Here is a 14783-nt window from a genome sequence, read left to right as displayed (position 1 = left end):
TCTATTCTTATGTCAGTACCATACTGTTTTTGTTACTATGGCTTTATAATATAGCTTTAGATAAGGTATGATGATACCTCCAGAGAGTGTATTGTTGTTTGGTTAGTGTGGTATTTTTTTTGTTTTGTTTTGTATTTTTTTGTTTGTTTGGTTGGTTTTTGCTAAGGATATGTTTGGAAATCTGAGAGCAGCTGACATTGCATATGAATTTTGAGAACATTTTTTCAATCTCTGTGAATAATGATGCTGGTATTTTTATTGGTATTGCATTAAATCTGTATATTGCTTTTGCTAGAATTGCCATGTTCACAATATTAATTCTACTTATCCAGGAGCACAGGAAGTCAAGTCCTCCTTGATTTATTTCTTGAGTATTTTTATGTTTTCATTATGTAGGTCTTTCACATCCTTGGTTAGTGTTATTCCAAGGTATTCATATTTAATTTTTTGTTGCTATTGAAAATGGGACAGCCTCACTAATGCCTTTCTCTGTATAAGTGTCCTTGGCATGTATAAAGGTCACTGATTTTGTGTATTGATTTTCTATCCTGACACTTTACTGAAGGCATTAATTACTTTTTGAAGTTTTGAGATGGAGACTATCAGGTCATGTATGTATAGGATCATGTCATATGTAAATATGGCTAACTTAACTTCTTCCTTTACAATTTGAATCTCTTTTATTTCTTTCTCTTGTCTTATTGCTTGGGCTAGGACTTCTAGTACTATGTTGAAGAGCAGTGCTGAAAGTGGACACCCCTGTCTTGTTCCCAATCTCAATGGGAATGCTTTGAGTCTTTCCCCATTAAGTATTATTTGGGATTTGGGTGCTTTAATATAGCCTTTGTTGTGTTGAGATATTTTTTAAAAACCCATGCCTATTCTTTCCAGTATTTTGATCATGTAGTGGTGTTGTACTTAGTCAAAGGCCTTCTCTGTATCAATTGAAATGATACTGTGGTTCTTACGGTTAGGTTTATTTATGTGGTATATCACGTTGACTGATTTGCATATGTTGAACCATCCCTACATCCCTGGGATAAAACCTACTTAATCAAGGTTGATAATGCTTTTGATGTGTTGTTGAGTTCAGTTTGTGAGAATTTTGTTCAGGATCTTTGCATATAAATTCATCAGGAATATAGGCCTATAGTTTTCTTTTCTTGTTATGTCTCTGTCTGGTTTTGGTATTAGGGTGATGCTAACTTCATAAAAGGAGTTAGTGGGATTCTTTGGTCTCCAATTATGTGAAACAATTTGAGAAAAATTGGATTCAGTTCTTCAATAAAGGTTTAGTAGAATCCAGCTGAAAAGTCATCCAGTCCTGGACTTCTCTTTTGGGGAAGGTTTTTGATTACCTTTTCAATCTCCATGGATGTGATATGTTGGTTTAGAAGATTAATCTGCTCTGAGTTTCATTTTGGTGTGTGGTATGTGTCTAGGTATTCATCCATTCCTTCCAGATTATCCAATTTTGTGGAAAACAGAAGTTTTGGAAGTATGCACTGATGATTCCTTCAATTTCATTGATGCCTGTTGTTATCTCTCCTTTTTCATTGCTGATTTTGTTAATTTGAGACTTCTCTTTTTCTTTTGCTGGATCAAATTGGCCAGTTTATCAATACTTCTTGTTTTTTGAAAAAAAAAAAAAAAACACTTCATTTCATTGATTTTTTAAAATAGTTTTCTTAATTTCCAATTCTTTAATTTCTGTTCTGATCTTGATTATTTCTTTCCATCTGGAGCTCTTAGGGCATGATTTTTATTGGTTTTCCATTGCCTTTTGGTGGACAGTTAGGTTTTTAAATTGGTAGCTCTCTGTCTTTGTTATGAAGGCATTTAGGGCTATGAATTTCCCCCTTAGGACTGCCTTCATTGTGTCCCATAAGTTTTGGTAGATTGTGTTTTCATTATTATTCAATTCTAAGAATTTTATAATATTTTTTATTTCTTCTGCAACACATTTCATTGTTTAAAACTGTGTTGTTTAGCCTCCAGTACCTCGTAGAGTTCTTGATGTGTCTCTTGTTACTTTCATTGTGATCTGATATGATGCAAGAAGTTTCTTCAATTTTCCTGAATTTATGGAGGCACGCTTTACGGCCTAACATATGGTCTATTTTGGAGAAGGTTCTTTGGGCTCCTGAGTATTTTGGAGAGTTGGGGTGGAAAGTTCTATATATGTCCATTATGTCTAGTTGATCTATGGTGTTGAGCTCTATTATTTCCCTGTTGATTTTATGCTTGGGTGATCTGTCTATTGATGATACTAGAGTATTGAAGTCTCTCACGATGATGGTGTTGGTGTTTACTTCAGTTTTGTTGTTATGTAGGTTTTGTTTTCTGAACTGTGGTGCACCTGTGTTTGACACATAGAGATTTATGATTGTGATGTCCTTATGTTGGATCATTCCCTTGATGGATAAGAAATGACCTTCTTTGTCCTTTTTGATTACTTTTTGTTCGAAGTCTACTCTATCATATATTAATATATCGACACCCACTTATTTTTTATTTTCATTTTCTTAGAATATCATTTTTTATCCTTTTGCCCTGAGGAGGTGTCTATATTTAGTAGTGAGGTAGATTTATTGAAGACAGCAGATAGAAGGGTCCATTATTTTGACCCACTCTGATAACCTGTGTCTTTTGATGAATGAGTGAGAACCATTAATATTTAAGGTTATTACTGTAAGGTTTGAATTAGTCCCTGCCATGATGAGGTGTTTTATGGGGCTTAGTGCTATCCTGTGTTTTGTGCCTTTTTTCATTTTTTTGTAATTAATTAGTTTTGTATTCTGCAAATAGTCAGTTTGGTACCATTATTAGGCTCATCCATGACCTACCCCCTTCCCATTAGCCCCTCCTTGTTGAGGTATGTGGGTGGTGCATTGTGGGGTTAGCCCACAGTTATGGGTAAAATAAATGTCTCTGCATATCCTGACCCAACATGTGGCTATGACATTCTTTCCGCCCCCTCTTCCACAAACTTTCCCTGAGCCATGTTGGGTTCATTTTTGGTCTGCTTCAGTGATGAGGTGTTGGGAGCCTCTGAGGCTTTGGATCTCTGATTTGGTAGGAGTTGATTTTTCTCTGTGTTGGTCTCCTTCCCCCTTGTGCTGGTATCCGGCTCATCAGGAAAACAGCACCCTTGCTTGTTTCGCCAATTTTCCTTAGTTTTAGCTGGGGCCCTTTTGAGGTATGGTGGGGTGGCTCTCTCTTTAGGATCTGCATCTATCTGAAAAAGAGAAGCAGATTCTCCAACAACAGAGAGTAAGTTAGCACCAGGACATATGAGACAACCCTTCCTTTTTTTATAGAGAATTTAATAGGTGTAGGCCCTCTTGTAGCCCATGATTGTTGGTAGCTTGATATTGGAGAGTGGGCTTATGTTTGGATATGGTTCTGACTTGTTTCCCAGCTACAGCTATGGGTCCCATACCACTGAGGGGAGCAGTTACCCAAATAAAGAGCAGTTGGTTCCCCACCATGGCTGTGTGCCACTATTGCACTTGCATGGGCATCACAACAGGTTATTTGCTGCTAAGTAGGTTAGACCATGAGTTGATTGGACAGATATTGGTTATTTTCCCCCAGTCTCCCATGTAGCACCTTCTGGCACTAGACGCGCTGACTGTCTGGGGACTGACTCTCTTCTAGCTTCCAGCCATGCCATTCCATTTTACATGTCAACTGCATATGGTGTCTTCAACAGTAGGGTCTTACCACTAACCTTTGGAGGGTCATCAAGTACTCTGACAGATATCTGTCTGTCTTTTAGGAAACCTTCTTGGTCTCTCTGATCAAAAGCTCATTGTGGAGGATAGCCCCATGCTGGTACTGGGAGTTACAGGTCAGTGCCCACTATGAAAATGAGGAAAAAGATAACTAATATACAAGAGTTAGATAGAAGAGAGAGAGAAAAAAAGAGAGGGAGAGGGAGAGGGAGGGAGGGAAGATGTAGAAGATTAAGATTAGCCTTGATCCTACCCTCTCCAATGTCATGTGGTTCAGGTGTTCCCTATAAGGGCCTGGTGAAGGTTCAGCCACTTGGTCTGCCTTTTAGGAAGTAGAATTTTATGGTACCATTGCCGTTTGGGTCTAGATTTGTGTTTCCAACCCCTTAGATGCCCTCCCTCCCTCCCCATCCATCCTAGTGTCTAGTCCACAAGTTGCTTGCTGGGTATGTAAGGTATCTTGGGTAGATTCAGGTTAGGTGCTGTAGATGAGTGAGACTATGTGGCGATTTTTTTTTTCTGTGATTGGATAAGTTCACTGAGGATGATCTGTTCCAGGTTCAACAATTTTTCCTCAAATTTCATTGTGTCATTTTTTCTTACTGCTGTATAGAATTCCATTGCGTAGATATACCACTTCTTAGTTATCCATTCTTCTAGTGATGGACACCTGGATTGATTCCAGCTCTTAGCTATTACGAATTGAGCCACTACAAACGTGGTTGAGCAAATCTCTCTGGCCTGTGATTTGAAGGTTTTAGGGTAGATGCCCAGTAAGGGAATATCTGGGTCTGTTGGTATCTCTATAGTCAGCTTTCTCAGGAGTCTCCATATTGCTTTCTAAAGTGGTTGTAACATCCTACATTCCCACAAACAGTGGATGAGTGTTCCTACTTCTCCATATCCTCGCCAGCAATTATTTTCATTTGATTTTTTGATGTTTGTTGTGCTTTTTGGGGTAAGGTGGAATCTCATAGTTGTTTTAATATGCATTTCTCTGATTAGGGATGATGAACATTTTCTTAATTGTATTTCTTCCTCTGTGAACTGCCTGTTTAGCTCTTTGCCCCATTTTGTGAGTGGGGTGTTTGACTTCTTACTGTTTAGATTTTTGAGTTCTTTGTAGATTCTAGAGATTAGGCCTCTATCAGTTGGATAACCCACAAATATTTTCTCCCATTCTGTGGGTAATCTATTGGCTTTGCTTATTGTATGCTTGTCTGTAAAGAAACTCTTCAGCTTCATGTGATCCCATTGGTTGAGTGACTGTTTAAGATAGTGAGCTACTGGGGTTTTGTTCAGGAAGTCTTTTTCCATTCTGATATCATGGAGAGTACTTACTAAATTTTCTTCCAGTAGTATTTGAGTTTGTGGTCTCATGTTGAGGTCTTTGATCCATATGGATTTGAGTGTAGTGTATGGCGAAATGTGTGGATCAAGTTTCAGTTTCTTGCATATGGTTATCCAGTTTGTCCAGCACCATTTGTTGAAGATGCTGTCTTTTTTCCAGCCTATATTGTTCAGGCCTTTGTCAAATAACAAGTAACTATAGTTGCTTGGCCCAAAGTCTGGGTCCTCAAGTCTATTCCATTGGTTCATACTCCTGTTTTTATGCCAGTACCATGCTGTTTTTATTACTATGGCTTTGTAATATAGTTTTAGATCAGGTATGGTGATACCTCCAGAGGTATTTCTTTTGCTGAGGATATGTTTGGATATTCAAGGCCTTCTGCCTTTCCATATGAAATTTGAGATCATTTTTTCTATCTCTGTGAAGAACACTGTAGGGATTTTAATTAGAATTGCATTAAATCTGTATATTGCCTTTGGTAGGATTTTCATCTTCACAATGTTAATTCTACCTATCCAGGAGCATGGGAGGTCTTTCCATTTTCTCAAGTCCTCCTCAGTTTCTTTTTTGAGTGTTTTTATGTTTTTGTTGTATAGCTCTTTCACTTCCTTGGTTAACAATATCCCAAGGTATTTTGTTGTAGTTGTTGCTATTGAAAATGGAACTATGTCCCTTTTTTTTTCTCTGTATCATTGTCATTTGCATATAGGAAGGCTACTGATTTTTGTGCATTGATTTTGTATCCTGCTACTTTGCTATAGGAGTTAATCACCTTCAGGAGTTTTGGGATGGAGTCTCTTGGGTATCTTACATATACAATCATGTCATCAGTGAATAGAGCTAAATTAACTTCTTCCTTTCCAAATTGTTTCCCTTTTATTTCCTTCTCCTGTCTTATTGCTTGAGCTAGGACTTCCAGTACTATATTGAAAAGCAGAGGTGAGAGAGGACAACCCTGTCTTGTTCCTGATCTTAATGGGAATTCCTCCAGTCTCTCTCCATTAAGTATTATTTGGGCCTTCAGAGCTTTGTATATTGCCTTTATTATGTTAAGATATGAACCAACCATGCCAATTCTCTCCAATGTTTTGATCATGAAGTGATGTTGTGTCTTGTCAAAGGCCTTTTCTGCATCTATCGAAATGATCATGTGGTTTTTATGTTTAACCTTGTTTATGTGCTGTATTACATTGACAGATTTCCATATGTTGAACCACCCCTGTGTTCCTGTGATGAATCCCACTTGGTCAAGGTGGATAAATGCTTTCTTTTTTTTTTTGTTTTGTTTTGTTTTGTTTTGTTTTCGAGGTAGGGTCTCACTCTAGCCCAGGCTGACCTGGAATTCACTATGGAGTCTCAGGGTGGCCTCGAACTCACAGCAATCCTCCTACCTCTGCCTCCTGAGTGCTGGGATTAAAGGCGTGCACCACCTCGCCCGGCTGGATAATGCTTTTGCTGTGTTGTTGAATTCGGTTTGTGAGGATTTTGTTCAGGATCTTTGCATCTAAGTTCATCAGGGAAATAGGCCAGTAGTTTTCTTTTCTTGTGGCATCTCTGCCTGGTTTTGGAATTAGGGTGATACTAGCTTCATAAAAGGAGTTGGGTAACTTTCCCTGTTCTCCAATTGTGTGGCACAGTTTGAGGAAGATTGGTTTGAGTCCTTTCATAAAGGTTTGATAGAATTCAGCTGAGAAGCCATCTGGTCCTGGGCTCTTCTTTGCGGGGAGGTTTTTTATTACTTTTTCAATCTCCATGAGTGTGATGGGTTCATTGAGGTGATTTATCTGCTCTGAGTTTAGCTTTGACAGATGGTATGCGTCCAGGAATTTATCCATCTCCTCCACATTATCCAGTTTTGTGGAGTAGAGGTTTTTGAAATAAGTCTTGATGGTTCTCCCAATTTCACTTATGTCTGTTGTGATCTCTCCTTTTTTCGTTTTGAATTTTGTTAATTTGAAGCTTCTCCTTTTTTTGCTTGATAAAATTGGCCAGGGGTTTTTCAATCTTGTTTATGTTTTCAAAGAACCAGCTCTTTGTTTTGTCAATTGTCTTAATTGTTTCCTTGGTTTCCAATACATTAATTTCTGCTCTTATTTTAATTATTTCTTTCCTCTGGAGCTCTTTGGGTTGGATTTTTCTTGTTTTTCCAGTGCCTGTAGGTGGATGGTTAGGTTATTGATTTGGGATCTTTCTGTCTTTTTTATGAAGGCATTGAGTATTATGAATTTTCCCTTGAGGACTGCCTTCATTGTGTCCCATAAGTTTTGGAATGATGTGTTCTCAGAAATTTTGCAATTTCATTTTTTATTTCTTCCACTATCCATTTGTTGTTTAAAAGTGTGCTGTTCAGTTTCTAGGTGCCATTGGGATTCTTGGTGGGTCTTTTGTTGTGTGGAGAATTTCCTGAAATACTCTATAGGCTTGGTTTTGTGTTCATATAATTGTAAAGCTGAGTTTTTTCATGGAAAGTTTTTCTTTCACCATCAATCATGAGGGATACTTTTGCTGGGTAGAGTAGTTTGGGTTGGAAGCCATAGGTTCTTATACTTTGCAGTGTTTCTTTCCAAGCCCTTCTAGCTTTCATGGTTTCCACTGAGAAGTCTGAAGTAATTCTGATGGGGTTACCTTTGAAAGTGGTGCGCTGTTTTCCCTAGCTGCTTTTAGGACTTGCTCTTTGGTGTCAGTGTTTCGAGTCTTAATGACAATATGTCTTGGAGAGTTTCTCCTTTGGTCCAGTCTGTTTGGAGTTCTGTTGGCTTCTTGTATCTTGATGGGCCTTTCTTTTAAGCGACTGGGGAAGTTTTTTCAATTATTTTGTTAAATAAGTTCCCCATGCCTTTGGTCTGAATTTCTTCTCCCTCTGGTATTCCAATATTCCTGATGTTAGGATGTTTAAGTGTATCCTACAATTCCCTCATGTTCTGTTCACAGGAACTTTTGAACTTACAGAAATTTTTGAACTCTCGAACTGTTTCTTCCATCTTGTCTTCCAGATCAGAGTTTCTATCCTCCACTTGGCTGACTCTATTCTTGAGGGCTTCTGGAGAGTTTTGGACTTGTTCAATTAAGTTTGCATTTTCTACTACTTTTCTATGTATAATTTCCACCCCTCTGTCAAGCTCCCTTTTCACATCATTTTCTGATTTTCTTGATGATTCCTGGAATTCATCCTTGCATTTCTTTATGTCTTCATTTAGCATGGTCAGCTGATTTTTAAGGTCTTTTTTTTTTCACTCTCCCTCAAATCTTTTAACTCTCTTTGAACTCCTTCCAATTTCTTGTCTATTAGTTCTAGTTTAGTGATGGCAGCATCCACACAATTATCAGTCCTTTGTTGCTTTCCTGCAAGTTCTACTAGTAGGTTGGTCAAGGTTGCATTGCTCATAGCTTCAATTTGATGTTCTGATCCTAATGATTCTTCTATGCTTTGGTTAGATGTATTCATTGTAGGACTGGGTGATCTAACTGGATTTTCTTGCATTTGATTTTTCATGTTATTTCTTTTGTGCTGTGGTCTGCCTATGACAGTGTATGCAGCTGCACTGTGGATACGGGGAGGGGTGGCTACCTGCTCCTGAAGGAATCAGGGATTCCCTATTATTGCCAGGAGTCGCTGAATGTGCAGTGGCCACAGCAGTAAGTTGGCTAGTGTGTGGAGCAGTCTAAGCTTCCGCACACAGGGATCAATCAGCGCACAGTGGTGGCAGCAGTGGACACAGCAGCTATTTGGGAGGAGGGGTGAGCTACCTGCCTGCAAGGGGATCCATGATTTTCTGTTTTCCCCCACTCTGTGCCCTCCCACTGACAATCTATTGCAGATTGCTCTCCCCTAAAAGACCCAGTGAACTCTTAATGTCTTGTCTTTCTTTCCCCAGGATTTGCAACACAGCTAGGCAGTTTCCATCTTGGTTGGAAGTCCTGTTTTGTACTTTTTTGAGCCTGGCCTAGTTTTGGTTATTGTGATCTTCTTGTTGTTGGGTCTTGAGATTGTTTGTTTGATTCTTCTGTATGAAGTGTTCTCTGTAGGTTTGGCTTTATATTCATATAATCATAGAGTTGACTTTTTCCATGAAAAGCTTTCCTTTCACCACATATTATGAGGGATACTTTTTCTGGGTATAGTAGCTTTGGTTGGAAGCTGTAGTTTGTTAGAACTTGAAGTGTTCCATTCCAGGCCCCTTTGGCTTTCAGGATTTCCATTGAGATGTCTGAGGTAATTCTTATGGGATTGCCTTTGTATATCATGAGTTGTTTTTCTCTTGCCATTTTTAGCTCTCTCTTTCTCTTTCTTTATTTCATTGTTGAGAGGGTTTTTTAAAGATTTATTTATTAGAGACAGAAAGAGAGGGAGAAAGAGACAGAGAATAGGTGCACCAGGGCCTCCAGCCACTGCAAAGGGTCATCAGAAGCATGAGCCCCTTTGTGCATCTGGCTTACATGGGACCTGGAGACTTGAACCTGGGTCCTTCAGCTTCACAGGCATGGATCTTAACTGCTAAGCCACTGCTCCAGCCCCATTGTTAAGAGTTTTAATGATATGCCTTGGAGAGTTTCTTCTTTGGTCCTGTCTGTTTGGTGTTCTCTGGGCTTCTTATATCTAGATGGGCCTCTCTTTTGAGAAATTTTTCTTCAATAATTTTTGTGGAATATGTTCTTTATGCCTCTAACCTGGACTTCCTATCCTTCTGGTATAACCATAATCCAGATATTTGGTTGTTTTATGGTATCCCACCATTCCCTTATATTCTATTCACTTGATTTTTTTTTTTTAACTTGGCAGAGGTTTTGGCCTCCCAATCAATATTTTCTGCCTTATCTTCCAGGTCAGAGGTTCTGTCTTCCACATAAGTAACTCTGTTAGCAAGGGGGTCTATAGAAGTTTTTATAAGCTCAATTTGATTTTTGGTTTTTGTTGTTGTTGTTGTTGTGTTGTTTTGCATTGTGTCCATCTCTTTTTTGAGGTACAATTTCAGTTTGAGTTCTGATTTTCTTCACACTTCCGGGAATTCATTCTTACATTTGATCAAGTCCTCATTAAGCTTAACCAATTGGTAATTGATATCTTCCATTTCTTGATTCACCTTCAATTAATTCATATCTCTTTAGAGGGTTTTAACATTTTCTTCAATCAACTTAAGCCTACTGTCAAAATCTGAATGCTCTGAGAGACAATTCTATTCAATTTAATTAATACAACTGTTGGTTTTTTTGATGGTTTGCTTCCAGTTCAGCAATTCTTTTGATCAGGGTCTTGTTGGTTATTGTGTTTTCATTTTGGAATTGAATTTCTGTTGACTTCTCAATGATTTCATTGGTGGCTTCCATTGTGTGACTAGGCATCCTTGGTGGAGAACTTTCATTTTTCTGGCTTTTGTTGGCTTTTTTGCATTGAGGTCTACCCATCTTGGGGAGGTACTTCATTCTCTTGAGGTGGAAGCAAGTTATTGTCCTCATAGTATCTTCAGAGGGTGTTCTGTTTTAAATGTAAACTGGATTGGTATACTGGTATACAATGGGGTTATAACCATAGATGTGCAGATGATGGAGATTGTAGGTACATCAAAGATACCTGGGGAACTGGGAGCTCTGGCCTACTCACTCCACTTGTATGTATTCTTCAGCACACAGGGATCAAATGTTGTGGAACCAGGAGCCAGGAAGCTGGAGACCCACAGTCAAGAGGCAAGCTCCTACAGTGGCCCTATACCCTCTTACTCAGGGGAATAGGGATGTGGGTACCCAGGGGCCAGTCAAGATACCAGAGCAAAAGGCCTGCCTCCAAAGCCCCCACACAGGGACCATGCCTCCCCAAGCCAGGCACAGGGGTACATAAAAAAACCAGAGAACTGGGAGGACCCAAGGAACAGGGATCTGGCCTACTCACTCTGTGCCACATGCACCCTCCAGCACAGGGTATCTGGGAATTGGGGACCCAGGGGCACTTTATTCAGGAAGGTAGAGCAAGGGGCCTGCTTCCACAGCAAGTTCACAGGGTCCAAGCTGTCCCAGACTAGCTTCAGGGGGATCCACTGGGACCAGGGAACTGGGAGGAGCCAGGGAACAGGGATCTGGCCTACTCACTCCACACCCACCTCATGCATCTTCTGGTGCAGGTTTTCCAGGAATTGGAGACCCACGGGCACTTCAATCAGGAAGGTGGAGCAAGGGGTCTGTTTCTACAGCAAGCTCACAGGGTCCAAGCAGTCCCAAGCCAACCACAGGGGGACCTACTGGAACCAGGGAGCCAAAATGTTCTATTGATAGCCTTCATACATATAGACAATACAACATTATCATAATCCCTTCCCACCATCATCCTGCCAAGTCCCCCTCCACTGAATCTTTCCAATTAGTCTCTTTTGGATGATTTCATCATTTTCCCTCCCATTATGCAAGTCTTGAGTAGGCAGCATCAGCCACTGTGAGGTCATGAATGTCAAGGCCACTTTGTGTCTGGAAGACAATATTGCAAAGCAGTCTACCCTTCTTTTGGTTCTTACATTTTTTTCCAATTTTCTTCCACAATAGTCCCTGAACCTTGGAGGGTGATAGAGCTGTCTCAATGCTGAGCACACCACTGTCCTTCACAGTTCTTTGGTGAGTTTTGAATCTCCCCAGTGGTCACCACCATCTGAAAAGAGAAGCTTCCCTAACTAAAAGTGAGAGTAACATTAATATATTCACATAAACATAAGAATTTAGAGGGTAGTTTGGTAGGCATAATATATCCATTAGGGTTTATGATATCCTAGCCATACGTTTTGATTATGTTTTCAGTATCAGGTATAAAATTTATCCCATGGAATAAGATAACATGCATTCACTAGCTTGACTGGGTCTTACCTTCATGGTATCTTTCCTATTGTCCCAGTGCCAAGTAACTAGCTTATCTTTAATGGTAGTGATATGTTTAACAATTACTGCTGAAATGGCTGCAGCCTCTGAAATTCTTCACATTTCTTTTGCATCTTGGATTAAGTTAATGCTTGGATTTTCTAGCTAGCTGGGTATTCTTAGCTGTATCAATTGATATGATGTTATATATTTTCAGGGTAGGAGCTTAAGGTGTTAGGTGTGGCTCTTAAGACTCTCAGAGTATCTATAAAGGTGTTCCTAGGGGTTGAGTTTCCCTCTATGGGAGTATTCAAGCAGGCTGAGTGGAATAAAATACAGGTAATTCTAAAATTTAACTAAACACTGTACACATTCAATCAAAAACAGCCCCGAGTATGTATGCAAGAGTAGTTATTATAACGACCAGATCCTCTATCAACAAAGAGGTTAAGATTGCTGGTCTGTTGAGGGATCCAAGTCAGCTTGCGACCAAGTGAGACCCTTCCCTGGTGCAATCCCAGTTACCTTGGATGAGTTTGGTCTCAGTCAAGTTGCCGCTTGGGTCATCAGGCTGCCATTCTGATTTCTGGAGCTGGGCACCAGCTTTTCCTGCAGGGCAAACTGAGCCTGGCAAGTGTGACCCTGCAGATCAGCACCCCTGCTGCTGGAACTGCTGCTGCTCAAGCTGCCGCTGCTGGGTCTGTAGCTGCTGCTGCTGAAGCTGCTGCTGCTGTGTCCACTGCCGCTGCTGCCACTGAAGCTGCCGCTGTTGGGTCTGCCGCTGCTGCCGCTCCTGGTTCTGCTGCTGCTGGGTCTGCCGCTGCTGCCGCAACTGGAGCTGCTACCACTGGGGCCGCTGTTACCAGTGCCAGAGCCACTGATGTTGCTGCCGAACTCTGCTCCTGCTTGGGTCCCACTGTTGGCTCAAGTTGGCATGGCCGGGTCCCAGAACCGCTGCTCTGTTCGCCAGAGCTGGGTTCAGGCTCTGGGGGAGGGGAGGGAGCCACAGCTGCTCTGGTTCTCTCACTGCTCCACGTGTTCTTCTACCTCGCGGTCTGCTCCTCCATTGCTCACTGCCGCTCTCCCTTCACGTTTCCTGAGTTGGAGAGAGCGCCGGTGTGAGTGGAAGCTTCCTGCACCTGGCTTTTCCTGCGGCTGGAGCCGAGCCTGGTGGCTTTCTGGTGCGCTGTCGCCGCAGTGGTTGGCCAGGCTGCCAGAGCCGCTTTTGCTGGCCTGTGCAGCCTCTAGATGCTCTGGATCTCTTCTACTTCTCCACTGCCGCTTCAATTTCCTATACACCTCACTTTTTAGTAAAAGTGTGTATTTTGCTGAGTTTCTTTTTTGATCTTTTTTCCCCCCAGGCTGCTTTGGCGTGGTACCTATGCCGCCATCTTAACCGGAAGTCCCATATTTCTTTATGCTGCAAACTTCACATTTTTCATATCTTCCTGCTATGCATTTCCTCTCTTATGTTAAAGATATGAATCAGGGCAGCAAAAATAATACATCCATACCACAGATTCAATGTCATTCTGCTTTCAAATGTCCTCTGCCAAACATTAGCCTTTTACTTTCATAATTATTTTTTACTTTATTTTAGAGAGAGAATTATCACACCAGGGCCTTGGCCATTGCAATCAAACTCCAGATGCTTGTGCCACCCAGTGGGCATGTACAAGCTTGCACTTGCCTCATCTTTATTCATCTGGCTTACATGGGATCTGAAGAGTCAAACACGGGTCTTTAGGCTACTCAGCCCTAGCCTTTTACTTTTAAATTTAACTTTGTGACACACCAACTTCTCCACATGTGTCAAGAGTCTAAGGGCATCATAGTATAGAGATGGGAACTTGGGTGATGCATGTGATCATGAACTTCAACCTAGAGAACCAAGAAGAACAGCAAATCAGCAAGATGAATTCCTCCATTGCTTCCAGACATACCTGTTTGTCTGGAACCTCCTGTGAAAACAGATGAATGACCATTTGGAAATTAAGGGAGAACTTGCTAGAATAGATAACAAGTGGGGCTGGGGAGATGGCTCAGTAGTTAAAGGCAATTGCTGAGGCCAAAGCACCCATTTCATCCCTCACATCCCAGTTCCCTGGTTCTGGTACCCCTACTGCTGGCTTGGGGCAGCTTGGACCCTGCCTGTGTGCTGCAGAGCAGGTCTTTTGCTCCACTTTCCTGATTGAACAGCCCCTCGGTCCCAAACTCCCAAGAGTGCATGTACAGAATGAGTAGGCTAGAGCTCCTGGTTCATTCTCCACCTCCCAATTCTCTGGTCCTGGTAGAAGTGCTGCTATCCTGGGGCAACTTGGACCAGGTGTGTATTCTGCAGAAGCTTCCATTTGCTCAGGCTTCCTGATTGACTGGGCTCTGTGTACTGAACTCCCTGTTCTTCTGAGTCAGTCTTCTGGACCACTGTGAAAGGTGGAATCTTGCTCCTGGATCCCCCAGCTTCCTGGATACTGGTTCTTCAGCCCTTGGTTTCCCTGTGCTAAAGCTTATGCACAAGTGGAGTGAGTAGGCCTGAGCTACCAGTTTCCCACCTCCCAGTTCCACAGACACCCTTCATGCACTTGAAACCTTGACAATCTGTGCATCTGTAGTTATAACCCTCTCCTACTCCAATCCAGTGCACATTTAAAATATAACATTCACTAAAGATCGTAAAAGGACAAATAATTGCTTCCTCCTCAATAAAATATGACTTTAACCCAGAAATGGGTAGACCACAATGCAAAAAAAAAAAAAAAAGTCAGAAAACTGAGAGATCTCCACCAAGGATGCCTAGTCCCACAAAGGAAGCCTCCAATGAGAACACAGAGAAAACAACAGAAATTGAATCCAAAAATGAA

The sequence above is a fragment of the Jaculus jaculus genome, chromosome 8, assembly GCF_020740685.1.
Source record: "Jaculus jaculus isolate mJacJac1 chromosome 8, mJacJac1.mat.Y.cur, whole genome shotgun sequence".
Classification (NCBI taxonomy): domain Eukaryota; kingdom Metazoa; phylum Chordata; class Mammalia; order Rodentia; family Dipodidae; genus Jaculus; species Jaculus jaculus.
This window is presented reverse-complemented; position numbering follows the sequence as displayed.